The 12803-nt window shown below is 38.3% G+C and overlaps 1 protein-coding gene across 36 annotated transcripts in view; it reads right to left on the bottom strand.

The window, feature by feature from the left end:
• INPP4B (inositol polyphosphate-4-phosphatase type II B) overlaps positions 1-12803 on the bottom strand; it is a 906112-nt gene that overhangs the window by 528226 nt on the left and 365083 nt on the right. For 3 of the 36 annotated variants that reach the window (XM_070047504.1, XM_070047505.1, XM_070047530.1), the window contains exon 1: positions 5493-5606. The exons of 31 other annotated variants lie outside the window; for them this stretch is intronic. The gene's annotated coding sequence lies outside the window, so the exon portion shown is untranslated. Of the gene's footprint in view, positions 1-4925; positions 5059-5492; positions 5607-12803 lie in introns of those variants that run through there. 2 more of the 36 variants (XM_070047514.1, XM_070047503.1) reach the window with 1 other exon arrangement.

Below are 12803 nucleotides of genomic sequence, written 5' to 3'. Positions count from 1 at the left end.
GTCAAATTTTCACTGTTCACAGATGGCATGATCTTACATGTAGAAACCTCTAATGACTTCACAAAAAAACTGCTGTAACTAATAGACTAATTCAGTTAAGCTGCAGGATACAACATCAGCATGGAAAATCATTAACACTTTACACTAGCAAGGAATTATCTGAAAAAAATCAAGAAATTGATTTTATTTATAACAGCCACAAAAATTTAAGTATTTAGGAATAATCTAACAGAAGTGAAACATCTCTACACTGACAACTATAAAACAGTTGATGAAGGAAATTAAGTAGAACACTTAAGGAATGATGTTCCTTTTTCATGGATCGGCAGAAAAACATTGTTAAGGGGCCAGAGCTGTGGTATAGTAGGTGAAGCCTCCAACTGCAGCACAGGCATTCCATAGGGCACGGGTTCGAGTACCGGCTGCTCCACTTCTGATCCAGCTCCCTGCTTATCGTTTGGGAAAGCAGTGGAAGACGGCCCAAGTGCTTGGGCCCTTGCACCCACGTGGGAGACCCAGAAGAAGTTTATGGATCCCAGCTTTGGGTAGGCCCAGCTCTGGCCATTTTGACCATTTGGGGAGTGAACTAGCAGATGGAAGACCTCTCACTCTGTCTCTCCTTCTCTCTGTAACTCTGCCTTTCAGATAAATAAATAAATCTTAAAAGAAAATCATTGTTAAATGTTTGTATTATCCAAAGTGATCTGTAGATTCAATGAAATTTCTATTAAAATATCAATAACATTCTTTACAGAAATGGAAAAAAAAATTCTACAATCAGCATGAACTCACAAAAGATCCCAAATAGCCAAATAATTCTTGAGCAAAAGGAACAAAGTTGGAAGCAACACACTTTCCAGAGTTCAAAATATACTACAAAACTATGGTAACAAAACAGCACTGCACTAGCAGATATATAGACCAATGAGAGAAAATAGGAAACCCAGGATCAAACCCATGCATTTACAGCCATCTGATATTCAACAAAAGTGCCAAGAGCAAACACTGTGGAAATCATAGTCTCTTGAAAAAAAACAATACTGGAAAAATCAGATATACACGAACAGAAGAAGAAAAACAAAAAGACAAAATATCTGAACTTCTATCTTCTACCTTGCGCAAAAGTCAACTCAAAATTTATTAAAGACCAAAATGTAAGACTGAAAGTACCAGGAGAACATACAGGGGAAGTGTCATATGACTTTGGACTGGGCAAGTACTTTTTGGATGTGACCTAAAAGCACAGGCAACAAAGGCCAAAACCGACAAATACAAGTATACCAAACTAAAAAAAATACAATCTAAACAGCCAAGAAATCAATCGAGATAGCAAAGAGACAACCTACGGAATGGAAGTATTTACAGACTATATATCTGACAGGGGTTAATATTCAGAATATACAAGAAACTCCAATAAATCAATAGCAAGAAAACAAAGTCTTATTTAAAAATGGGCAATCTGGGCATGCATTTAGCCTAGCAGTTCAGATGGTGGTTAGAATATCCATCTCTGTACCAGAGGGTCTAGATTTACCAGAACAGTTCTGACTTCTGATTCCAGCTTCCTGCTAACGTGGACTATGGAAGGCGGCAGTGATGACTGTTGTTTCTGCCTCCCCTGCAGGAGACCAGGACTGAGTTCCTGGCTCATAATTTCAGCTCCAGACCTGCCTGGGGACATTTCCTGCAGCTGCGAAGTGAACCCATGCATGAAATCTCAATCTCAATCTCAATCTCAATCTCAAATCTCCTCAATTGCTCTTTCACTCACTCCCCCTCCCTCCCTCTCCCCCATTCTCAAATAAGTGTAAAAAAAAAACCAAAACATGAAATGAGCAATAGACTTTAACAGACATTTTTCAAAAGATGTTCAAATGGCCAATGGATGTGTGAAAACATGCTCATTTTACTAATTGTCAGGAAAATGAAATCAAGACTACAATGATATCACTTCATTCCTATTTAAATGCTTATTATCAAAAGACATACAATAACAAGTGTTGGCAAGGATATGAAGAATCCTTACACACTATTAATGGAAATGTAAACCAATACAATCATTATGGAAAACAGTATGGAGGTTCCTCAAAAAAATTAAAAACAGAACTATCATATGACCCAGCAATCTCAATATAAGTATTTCTCCAAAGGAAATGAAATTAGTCTGTGGAAGAGACATCTGAACTCCTGTGTTTACTGTAGTACTCTTCACAAGAGACAAGATGTAGAAGCAACCTAAGTGTTGACCAATAGAAGACAATGTCATGTACATGTAAAACAGAATATTATTCAGTCGTAAAGAAAGCAAAATCCTGTTATCTGTGACATCCTAAAAGGAAGTGAAGGACCTTATAGTAAGTGAAATAAACCAGGTATCTAAAGAAATACCAGATGGTCTCTTACTCATAGGAGGGTTTTTCCCGAAAGCTCATGACGGGAATGAGCATTAAGCCTAGTGATTAAGGTATCAACGTCCCATATCAGAGAACCTGGGTTCAACTCACAGCTTCAGCTATGGGATTCCAGCTTCCCACTAATGCAGGTCCTGGGAGGTAGCAGTGATGACTCAAGCAACTTCCAAGTGGGAGACTTGTATTGAGTTCCCCAATTCAATTACAGCCGGGCCCTAACTTAGCCCTGGCACCACTCAATCGGGCTATTGTGGGCATTTAGGGAATGAACAAATAGATGGGAACGCTCACTCCTGCTTGCTGTCTCTCTGCTCCCTCCCCAGTAAATAATTTTTTTTTCCAAAATGTTTATGTAAAATGTATTAAGAAGAAGTTATGCATGGGTGTTTTACACAAACTGTTTGAAGTACTCTCATAATGGAATTAAAAGAGTAACTATCATAAAATAGAAGGCATAAAAAACCAAACAATGACTTCCAGAAACAAAGAAGGAAGAATAGTGACAGGTGTGAGCAGAGTTTAACCAATGGGAACAAAGTTACAGTTAGATAGGAGGAATAAATTCCCATGTTCTATTACATGGTAGGGTCAACACAGTTAATAATAATGTAAGAGGAGGCTTCAGAAATTCATGGAAAATGTACATTACCTTTTAATTCTATTTTTCCACAAACCTTCTAAAGCCAATTTGTATACTGGAAGTAGAGACTTCAAATGGTCTCAACACAAAGAAATGATGAAAGATTGGAGGTAACAGGTATGCTAAATACCTTCACTCACTACATAATGTATACCTGAATTAAAGTAGCACATTGTACCTCAGAAATATGTATGATTGTGCCGATTAAAAATCAAAACAGAAAAAAACTAAAAAACACGTAAGTAAAAATTAGTTGAGCTCCTGTTGGCAATATGTCCCCATGAGAGGCCCTGAGGACATAGTGGTAACTGAAGAGATAAAAACCCTCACCTCGATGTCTGATTTATAAGTCAGATCAAAGACTAGGATACTATCTACACACTTTCCATAAACCCAAGGTATCATTAAAGCATTAATAACATAATGAATCAAGTTCTAAATCAATTGCCATCTGTACATAAAACACAATATATGCTGACTCTCTTGGGTGATTTTCTTTGCCTTTTTCCACATTTAGTCTTCTAAAATACATAATATGAGCATTATCACTTGAGAGTGTACAAGCATATGCAAAAGAAAGAAAAAAATATGTGTGGTAGATAATTCCCAAAGCTCCATCTCTCCAAAATTTCCTGTTCTTTTATTGCTCTTTTCTGTTGCTTATTTGAATTACATTATCATCACTTTTGTAACTGTCATAACTACCTAGGCAGAGTCTAAAGTATAATTCAAAAAAGGTATCTGAAAACAAAAGCAGTAACATTGATCCATTTTTATTTTTGATTCTTGATTAGTTTATATTTTCCTATAAAAGTGATTATTGTTCATTCTAGTATATTGAAAGTAAAACAGGGAAGTACTCATTACTCATGATCACAGCAACCACATTATTTTTACATTATTATAATTTTATTTCTCAAGCTTTTATACAAAGTTATACTAAATTTAAAGCTCTGCTTCATTAATTGCAATAAGTATATGAATATGAGATGTTAATAATAAAGGAGAAGTGGAGTGTGGGGTATTTGGGAATCCTTTGCATTACTACCTAAGTTGTTTTTTGTAATTTAAAAACTTCTGAAATAAAATGTTAAAAGATTAAAACTCTATACAAAGGTGATAAAATTTTCCTGCATATTACATATTAAAAACTTTTCAATTCAGTAACAGTTATTTATAAATTTCATTCAAAAGGTTATATGGCTGAAGTTCTTTATATGAAAGCACATTGGGGGCCGGAGCCGCGGCTCAACAGGCTAATCCCCCGCCTTGCGGCACCGGCACACCGGGTCCCGGTCAGGGCACCGGATTCTGTCCTGGTTGCCCCTCTTCCAGGCCAGCTCTCTGCTGTGGCCAGGGAGTGCAGTGGAGGATGACCCAAGTGCTTGGGCCCTGCACCCCATGGGAGACCAGGAGAAGCACCTGGCTCCTGGCTTCGGATCAGCGCGCTGGCCGCGGCGGCCATTGGAGGGTGAACCAATGGCAAAGGAAGACCTTTCCTTTCTCTCTGTCTCTCTCTCACTGTCCACTCTGCCTGTCAAAAAAAAAAAAAAAAAAGCACACTGGTTGCTTCAGAAGAAAATTTAAAGGTTAAACATGTACACATTCCCTTCTGTGTATCTGCATATTACATATTAACAACTTTTCAACTCAGTAAGTTATTTATAAATTTCATTCAAAAGGTTATGTGGCTGAAGTTTTTTATATGAAAGCACATTGGTTGCTTCAGAAGATAATTTAAAGGTTAAACATGTATACATTCCCTTCTGTGTACCAGATGCTATCCTGGAGAGCAATGACAAGTGTCTTAGTTCATGCAGGCTGCTCTAACAAAATACCATAAACTGACAACCTTATCAACAAGAGAAACTTACCATCACCCAGGGAGGTAGGGAGTCCAAGATCAAGGCACTAACAGATTTGGTTCATGAGGGCTCATTTCCTTGTTCATACACGGTCATCTTTGCTCTGTATCTTCAAATGCTAGGAGGGACACATCAGTTCTTTTGGGCATCTTTTGCAATGGAACTAATCTATTCATGGTGGCTCTGCCTTATGACACAATGGCCTTCCAAAGGCTCCTACTCGTAACACTATCACACCGAGGATTAATATTTCAACATACGAATTTTGAGGAGACAGGAACATCCAGACTGTTGAAATAAGATTCTTGCATTTATATTTTAGTGGGGGAAAAGCCAGGGTGTAAAAAAAAATATTTGAAATAAATTCAGATAGTCATTCTTGCCTTTCAAGCAAGGAAAATATTCTTGGGAGTTTTACTTCTTAGGAGGTCCCTGGTCAGAAATGGGGAGCCGGCCAGGAGAATGTCCATTTCCAAGTAAGTAATATTTGATCTGAGATTTGAACAAGAAGTAGCAATCAGCCATGTGAATTCTCAAGCATATTCCAATTGAGAAGAGTATATTAATGCTACCAACCTGTAAATTCTTAGATGCCTGAAACATAAATGTTGATGAAGGGATGGGCAAAGGGGGAGCATGCCTTCAAACTGCCCCATCAGATGGTTTCTCTCAGCCACTTCTCAATCTTAACTCTTTCTTTCCTTGGAAGCCAATCAGAGGCCAATACCTTTGTTACATCACTCACCAATCACAATGAGAACTGATGTTACCAACTCCTCAACTCCTAACCAGAGACACAGTCTGAATCTTTAACATAATCTGATAAACATCTGTGCTTTCATTTTCACCACAAATGTTCAATTCCAGACATTTCAAACTTGTGCTGTTATTGTTGTTCATGATATTTTGTGGAGGTAAAATGTGTCATGTTTGTAGAAGTGGTTCAGTATTGTGATTTAGAGCATGGGCTAACAGATGCTAATGGTGAGATCTCATCTAAGCTATTTAGGTCAGACTAATTTTCCTTATCACAATAGTAAAGTAAGTTTTAAAAGAGATGACACAGAGAATTCAGCTTAGAGCCTAACAAACAACAAGCCTTCAAGAAATATGTAGGGAATGAGCAAGAGAAAGTGCACATATACACAAACATCCCAAATGGAGATTTTAAATATTGTACATACAAAGAACTTAGTAAAAATACCTGTAATTTAGTTATGACAGACAGCTTTCAATGACCTCTTAAAACTCTAATTTAGAAAATTATATATGGTCATATAAGGACTACCTACAAATGTTTACTTGGGTGAGTTTTAAACATGGGATTTAAAAACTTGAAATCCTGAACTCCCATTGTCTTGTTAAGAGTTCACAACATGTGTCAAACAGTTATAGTGGGGTATGAAAAACGTGATGCCAAGAGTTCTTTCAGTTCTTACTGGTGTTTCCTTCTGCTCTCAAAGTCCTCATCAAGTGACTTTCTCTATGCCAACACACATACGTTCAGGGAAGACTGTCTTGAATCCCAGCACTTTGTATTTGGAAAAGAACTCCAAAAGACAGTGGATGACAGGCCTGAACCCAGGAAAGGAAGGAATTCAGAGAAAGACTACTAAGATGGTAGCCTTCATACTGTTCTCATTAAATACCTGTACCTCTCCCTTGGAGTTAGCTCCAAGTGGGAAAAGATGGCTGACCGGGTGTTCTTGAGCCGCAAGGCTCCATTTCATGTGATTAGTTTGCAAATAAGGATACTATGTTCAAACATCCCATGGCCAAAACAAAAGCTGAAAACCAGCAAGGCAATAAACGTGAAGACTAAATTGTAGTGCGATTTGCTAAAGCCAGTTTTTAATATTACCTCTGTTTCTTGCTTCCTGTAAAAATTTAAATGCCTGCTTTATTGAAAAATTGCTTAATTAGACAACATATCTCAAGAAAAGGCTTTGTTCCAAGTCACAGATTCATTTTTGTTTCTACCATTCTGTGCAATAAGCACATTTAAAATGTTGTTCCTAAAGAGATTCATTTAGTGGAGGAGGCAAGAGCAGTTCGCTAAATATTTTCACTACAAATTTAATTCACTAGGTCAACCCAGTCATCATATCTTGCAGAAAAGCAATTCATCAGGCTTCCTGGTTGTTATAAGGATATTCAGTGAAATGTTCCCTGCCTTCTTTTTTGGAAGGGGAGGCCCCAAGGATCTCAATTCAATTACTGCCACCTGAATATTTAGGCCCAGGTTATAGCCAAACACTGAGGTAACACTAAAAACTAACCACTAACAACAGGAAAGCAACTTAATTCACTGTACATTATTTGTCCTAAAAAGGAGCAAACAACTATAGTATGCCATCTAAAACTTTAGTAAATAGTAATAGTACGGATGCATAATGCAGGCTATTGCCAGGCATTGATTCAAGTGCTTTCTACACCTTAGTCAATTTATTTCTCAAATTACACTGTGGGCTTAGCCCTATGATACCTTCTTTCACTTATGTGGTCCAGAGACACTAAGTCACCTAAGTTCAATTTTGGTGTTAAGATTCAAACCCATGAAACCAGCTCCAAGGATCACTATGCACTATGGTTTTTAAAATTTTTATTTTCAGGCCGGCACGGTGGCTCAATAGGCTAATCCTCCGCCTTGCGGCGCCGGCACACCAGGTTCTAGTCCTGGTCGGGGCACCAGATTCTGTCCTGGTTGCCCCTCTTCCAGGCCAGCTCTCTGCTGTGGCCAGGGAGTGCAGTGGAGGATGGCCCAAGTCCTTGGGCCCTGCACCCCATGGGAGACCAGGAGAAGCACCTGGCTCCTACCATTGGATCAGCGCCGGCCGTGTGACCATTGGAGGGTGAACCAACGGCAAAAAGGAAGACCTTTCTCTCTCTCTCTCACTGTCCACTCTGCCTGTCAAAAAAAAAAATTTATTTTCAGTGAAATATAGAAAAAATAATACAAAAATGATACAAATTCTTCCAACTTCAAGTATGCTATTGTGCTAGGTATCTTCCATTTGCCCCTTTGGATTTCACAACTTGTATCTTCTCCCTTCTCTTTAGCCCAGAGCCTCTCTAAGCAATATCAAGGGGCTTCCAGTTGGGTTTGGCAATGCTAGGGATTAGCATGGAATGAATGAATAAGCTCAAGATATTTCTCTGTCAGGTCGCCATTGGTTGGCTGCATGCCTATGCCTCTATTCAAAGGTACAGCTTTTTTTTTTTTTTTTTTTTTTTTGACAGTCAGACTGTAAGAGACAGAGAGAAAGGTCTTCCTTTTCTGTTGGCTCACCCCACAAATGGCCGCTACACGGCTGACACGCTGCGCAGATCCAAAGCCAGGAGCCAGGTGCTTCTTCCTGGTCTCCCATGGGGTGCAGGGCCCAAGCACTTGGGCCATCCTCTACTGCACTCCCGGGCCAAAGCAGAAAGCTGGACTGGAAGAGGAGCAACCAGGACAGAATCCGGCGCCCCAACCGGGACTAGAACCCGGGCTGCTGGCGCCGCAAGCGGAGCATTAGCCAAGTGAGCTGCAGTGCCAGCTGAAAACTACAGCTCTTATGAAATGACTCACTCTGCTGTAGATTCTAGTATCTTCCAGATACCTCTGCCAATAAATACTTAATAATAACAGCTCTATACTCTTAAAATCACTGGGACATTGCACCATATTTGTTATTTTCCATAAAATCTGACCACACTGCTATAAGTAATACTTTCATAAAACCTTCTTCGATTTACCTAAGAATCTGAGCAGAGATTTAATTTCTCAAAACCACTTTACTCATGACCGGACAAAAAGTACAACATAGTCCTGAGCACACTTACCTTCTACTCTCTTCAAATCAGGCCCAGAAAATAAATTCCACAACTGTCCAAAAAGGGCTCCATTATTCTTAAGAAAACCCAATGTGAAAACTGTTTTTCAATTTTCTCAGTTTAAAAGGCCAAAAACTGAAATCTACAGAATATATGGTATTTTTATTCTAATAATATTCTAATAATTGTATCCATTAAAGCACCATGAGTGTCAAGCAGCAGGGTAGCATGAGAGCTATGTATTTTGGGTGTTGGTCTCGTTTGAGTTAAATGACCTTACTGAAGCCAAACCTTGGCTCAGATGTCATATATCAGACACTCAGTCTAATTAATACAAAAATATCTGATGTTATACATCTGGCAACACCAGTTAGCTTCCTGGAACCAGGTGGTAAGATATATCCAGGAAATGTAACCCCAAGGTGCATAGAAAAACCAAGTACATCTTTGTCTTCCTTACAATCTAATTAGTCATTCATGCATGCATATGAATGTCTCTTGCCTTTAAACAGAGTGAATTTTGAACTGACCTGAACATCTCTGTATTCAAAGTATCTTAAGTTGCTGCTAGAGATTACATTAGCAGCCCAGTCAGTTTTGAGAATGAGGCTGTTTCTATGAAAAGGGATATAAGAACATTACTCAGATTTGTATTTTAAAAAAACACATGGAAAATCATCCCTTCTCCTTAATTCACGTTAAGAGTGTTGGTAATTCTTCTTTCACTCCTGATTTCACTATTGAAAGTCTACCTTCATAGCCACATTGCAACTGGCTTGGCATCAAAGGAAGATACTGTCTTTTACCATGTCTTGATATTTGCAAAGCTAAACTTGTGCAACCATAAACAACTCACTACCTTTGCTTATGGACTTGACTGTATCATCATCAGAATGTGTCACAAAGGTTTTAAAAAATGACCATATACAACTACCAGTGGGATAGACACTAAAAATTGACATCTCCTTGAATTAAAATTTCATAGAACAATGACTAGAGATTAATGCATAATACATTGACCTATTTAAGCAATTATCATTTAGAGATTCTCTTGGGATACTTCTGGACTGGCAGGAAGCAATAACCAAAGGTTAAAAGCAAGGAATCCTGGATCACATTCCTTTAATTTTAACTTTGCCACCCATGTGGATGCATAGCACAGAGATGCCCACTATCAAATGGCAACTCTTTCTTAATGACACAGTTACAAAGTCATTAGCATAAGCTAAAGTGACATATAAGTACAAATAGTATTATAAAAATTTTGATACTTCACCTAGAATAAGAAATTACTTTTCATAATTAAGATCATCACTGTTCTGAAGCAAAATCAAGACACAGCATTTCTTTAAAATTACACATGTGATTTCTTCCCATTGCCAGTCTGCAAGATAGCCTTCTCCACTAATCTTCACTTTCTGCTGTTTACACACTCACATAATTCTCTTCCACACTGATGAGAGCTGACTAGCACAACCAATATGACAATGCAGACATGATAATGTGTGAGTTCCCAGATTAGTACATAAAGTCAGTGTGACTTTACTTGTTCTCTCATGTTGCTCTCCAGGAGAAGGTAGTTCCAATGTTAACAGCAAACTTAAGTAGCTCAATAGAATGGCCCATGTGATGAGGAGCTGAGGTGTCCTACCAAGAGACAGCAACCACTGTCCATCATGGGATTAAGCCAATTTGGTAGCAGACCTTCCTGACCTTGTCAACCTTCAGGTGATTGTAGCCTCAGCTGACATCTTGACTGCAACCTTGGCAGAGCTCCTAAACCAAAACCACCTAGCTAAACTACTCCCAAATTTTGGATCCATAGAAATTGCATGAAATGATGCATGTTTGTTGTGATAAGCCACAAAGTTTGAGTGTAATTTGATACTTATCAACAGATAACTAAAACGTCTTCATTCTAATGTCCCATCTTACACAAGGTCAATGTTATATATGTAAAGGTACTTCATTCAAATAGTCCGGGTGAATAGAATTAAAAGACTGTTTGAGTAGGAGAGTATAAACTGGGAAAAGATGGGAACCCAGAGATTCTGAAGATTGTTGGACATTGATAGCAGAGACCCAAAGCATCATCATGGCTACTCAATTAATAAATGGAGTCCTGATGGAGCACTGGCTTGAAATATTACCAGCTGGGTTTACAATGCATCTGGAAGGCATTTCTATGGTTTCCACATGGCCTATTGGTACTAACAGTTTGCTACTTGCAGTAACCTCAATGTTGAATCTTGGTCTGTGGAGTAAGAACTATGAGAATGGGGAATGCTGAGGGGAAGCCTCTGAAACTGCTTCCCACACTCTATCCAAGATGGTAAATTAAAAAAAAAAATCCTCCCCCTAAAAGTTTCTGAAAACCATGCATAGTTTTTCAGAATACACACTTACATGTAAAACTATGAATAGATTTCAAAGTTTTTGCTTGAAAATAACATCATTTAATTCTACTTTCCATGAACTTTTTAAAGTACCTTCGACATTCTTCCTTGTACTCCCTGGTATGTCCATGGCAAAATGTGTAGGACTTGTACAACCTGATGATCAAAACCTTTTTTTTTTTTTTTAAAAAAGATTTATTTGAGAGGCAAAGCTACAGACAGAGGGAGAGATAGAAACAGAGGTCTTCCATCTGCTGGTCCACTTCCCAAATGGCCGCAATGGCTTGAGCTGGGTCAGTCAGAAGCCAGGAGCTTCCTCTGAGTCTCCCATGTGGGTGTAGGGGCCCTGGAACTTAGGCCATCCTCCACTGCCCTCCCAGGCCACAAGCAGAGAGCTGGATTAGAAGAGGGGCAGCCAGGATATGAATACGTGCCCATAAGGGATGCCAGAGCCACAGGCAGAGGCTTCACCTACTAAGCCACATGCTGGCCTCTCAAAATCTTAAGAAATCAATGCTGTAAGATGTAAGTTCCATCATTGTACAAAGATTTGCAAATGTCTTCATCCAAGAAATTATTCACTAGATATGAAATATGATCTTCATTAAGGCATATATTCTAATTGATGTGTAATGCAATAGATTATTCCATTTTCTTATAGAAGAATAAGCAGAATGTTGATGATGTCATTTTATTACCCATGCAGTTATAAGCAGTGAGTTAATGTAATACTGATGTCCCAGTATTGAAACAAGTGAATTAGAGAGTTAAGAGGAACAGCTGTCTGAAATACTGCTACAGTATAGAAGTGAAATCAAAACTGAGTTTCTCCAGCTCTAGAAAATTTATGACAATTATTTGTTGTAACTTGATTATGAATCATGGTGATATCATACACAGTGCTGAAATACTAACATTACCAGTAATACTCAAAGGAAATAATAGAGCCTTATTCTCCACCTGTCTTCCATCTTACATAAAAAATCAATTTATCATTAAAATTTCAGATCAGCATTAAATATGATAAAATTAGAAAAATATTTGTTAGTATTATTATAATTGAAAGACAAATACCAAAATCATCTGACCATTTTTGAGTACCTGTAGAATTTCTTCAGTAAAATTGGGAGTAGCAGTTTTGTCCACTAAACTAAATATGAAATATATGATCTTCATTAAGGCATATATTCTAATTGATATGTAATACAATAGATTATTCCATTTTCTTATAGAAGAATAAGCAGAATGTTGATGATGTCATTTTATTACCCATGCAGTTATAAGCAGTGAGTTAATGTAATACTGATGTCCCGGTATTGAAACAGGTGAATTAGAGTGTTAAGGCGAACAGCTGTCTGAAATACTGCTACAGTATAGAACGTCTAGTCCTGGCTGCTCTGCTTCCTATCCAGCTACCTGCTAACATACCTGGGAAAGCAGTAGGGGACTATACAAGTGCTTGGGTACTTGCCACCCATGTGGGAGACCTAGATGAGTTCTAGGCTGATTGCTTCAGCCTGGCCACATTACTAGCCATTGTGGGATTTGGTGAGTGAATCAGGGGATGCAAGTTCTCTCTGTCTGTCTCTATCCCACTCCTCTGTCACTTTGCCTTTCAAATAAATTTTTTTTAAAAATGCCTTAATAAATATTCTCAGTATTAGAGTAAAATATA

Source organism: Oryctolagus cuniculus, chromosome 8 (assembly GCF_964237555.1).
Source record: "Oryctolagus cuniculus chromosome 8, mOryCun1.1, whole genome shotgun sequence".
Taxonomy (NCBI): Eukaryota; Metazoa; Chordata; class Mammalia; order Lagomorpha; family Leporidae; genus Oryctolagus; species Oryctolagus cuniculus.
The sequence above is the reverse complement of the archived record's forward strand: the minus strand, read 5'-3'. Positions and strand labels throughout refer to the sequence as shown.